The sequence below is a fragment of the Hemitrygon akajei genome, unplaced genomic scaffold, assembly GCF_048418815.1.
Source record: "Hemitrygon akajei unplaced genomic scaffold, sHemAka1.3 Scf000113, whole genome shotgun sequence".
Classification (NCBI taxonomy): Eukaryota; Metazoa; Chordata; class Chondrichthyes; order Myliobatiformes; family Dasyatidae; genus Hemitrygon; species Hemitrygon akajei.
In genome coordinates, this window is record NW_027331999.1 from 724,711 (window position 1) to 727,127 (window position 2,417).

General features: G+C 41.4%; 1 pseudogene; it reads left to right on the forward strand.

Annotated features, from left to right (window-relative positions):
- The first annotated feature begins 837 nt into the window (after positions 1–837).
- LOC140723423 (N-acetyllactosaminide beta-1,3-N-acetylglucosaminyltransferase 3 pseudogene) lies at positions 838–1,995 on the forward strand (annotated as a pseudogene).
- Positions 1,996–2,417: the final 422 nt, after the last annotated feature.

Sequence of the window (2,417 nt, forward strand, 5' to 3'; positions counted from 1 at the left end):
CATCATCCATAGTATCAGTAACCTGTGAACTCAACCTGAATGGTGAACGAGCTGGGACCTTACTCTTTAGAGCAAAGGTGGGGTTGGGGGGTGGGTGGGGAGTGGTGATTTGATAGAGGTGTATAAGTTGATAAGAGGCATCGATAGAATGGAGAGCCAACAACATTTTCCCAGGCAAAAATGACTAATATGAGGGGACATAATGTTAAGGTGATTAGAGAAAAGTATAGGGGTTTGTCAGAAGTAGTATTTTTTTTTAACAAAAAGAAAATTGTGGTTGTATGGAATGCACAGCCTGGGTAGTGATAAGGGTAGATGCATCAATGAGATTTAAGAGGCTTTTAGATAGACACATGGATGAAAGAGAAATGGACAGCTATTTGAGAGAGTAAGGATCAATTGATCTTGGAGCAGATTAACAGGTGCAATATCATGGACCAAAATGTCTGCATTTTGCTATATTGCTCTATGTCTGGCCCAGCTCAGATTAAGCCCCGAGAGGAGTGATGAGAGCTGTGAAGCGAGGTGGAATAAAGCCTTTGGAATCATATATCTTTAAGGCCCAGAAAAAAACTATGCGATTTTCAGTTTAATGACAGTGATGGTATCCTATAGGTAGATTTGTTTTTCTGCTGGGATGGAATGCTTCAGGTCAATTAAACTTTCAACAGTGTGTAGGGCCCTGCCTATTCCTTACCTCACCACCATTTTGAGGTCAATGTTACAAATCATTAGTGAAACTCATTACAGTTTAAACTTCCCATTCTTCTCAAGCATCATGTAAATGTAAAGTTTTCTTTGAATTAATCCATATTTTTTCTTTATTTCAGGTGAAAGATGAGTAGACGTCGGCGATTCTATGAGAAAGTAGTGCTGGGTGTTTTGATTACTCTGGGATTGTTCTTCATGTTCTGGGATAATGACCAACGTCGAGAGACTGATGATATTGCAGAAACTGTTCATCGCAAAGATCTGCCCAAGGTTGTTACTGCTGATGCAACTAAATCAGTGCTCAAGTCAAAGTGCCACACGAACACGACATTGTTTCACCTGTCCTCATTTCATCAAGAGAAAGAGCACATAAAAAACTTCTTGATGTATAAACACTGTCGAGAATTTGACATGATTCAAAATGTCCCAGACAAATGCGGTGGTCGAGAAGGATCTCAGAATGTCTTCCTGCTCCTGGTGATCAAATCTCACCCTTTCAACCAGGATCGGCGGGAAATGGTAAGGAAGACCTGGGGCAAAGAACGCGAATTCAATGGGGTCCTAATTAAGAGAGTCTTTATCTCTGGTGTCTCTCCTGACCAAAAGGAAAGGAGGAAATTGAATCAGCTTTTAGCCATGGAAAACAGAGAACACAGAGATGTCCTACAATGGGATTTCTTGGATACCTTTTTCAACCTCACCCTCAAACAATACAAGTTGCTGCAGTGGGTCAGTGAATTTTGCCCCAGAGCTAAATTCATCTTCAATGGAGATGATGATGTCTTTGCCAACACTGATAACATGGTTGATTACTTGCTAGGCATGAAGGTTCACCAACACCTGTTTGTGGGCCATCTCGTTTATGGGTTTGGGCCCAATCGCCAGAAGTCGAGCAAGTATTATGTGCCAGAAATAGTGACCACCATCAAGTCGTACCCACCATACGTTAGTGGAGCGGGCATACTTATGTCTGTGTATACAGCTCACATCATTTACCAGATAGCCCAAGACCTTGAACTATACCCCATTGATGATGTCTTTTGGGGGATGTGTCTGGCCAAGACTGGACTAGCCCCGCGCTCCCATAGCGGATTCAGGACAGCTGGAGTCAGGGTTCCTTCAACCCAAGATGACTCTTTCAATCCTTGCTATTACCGTGAGTTGCTGCTAGTGCACCGTTTTCGGCCTTTCGAACTGCTATTGATGTGGGATGCGGTGCATGATGCCAATCTGAAATGTGCTCATGCTGCCCAGAAGTCTGCATCCACGAAAAGGACGGCATGAGTCATGAGAGAATGTAACAACTGTTGGAATGTAATGCAGTTTGTAAACATGTGTTAATCAGTTGTTTATGCAATGTAAGAGGGTTAATTCCGAAATTATATTGGAGTATACATTAATTCATAGAGTTGGTGCCTTTCTACATTCTACAAATGTTTGTAAAGCTGTCAGGTGTCATCACTCAGCCTAATTCTTAATGCACCCATAATGACATTACAATATTGACAGGATTACCACAATTTAAGTCAATTGAAAAGTTATTCCAAGTGAGCAGTCCTTGTTGCATTGCGTACAGATAGGTACAGCATCTTCACTTGGAGCATTTGTATAATAAGCCACCAATAAAATTTGTAGTTACAGTTATATCTGTGTATTTTTTTCTTGCCGTTTCTTACATGTCCCTTGCAAAATGTGAAAGAGACAAA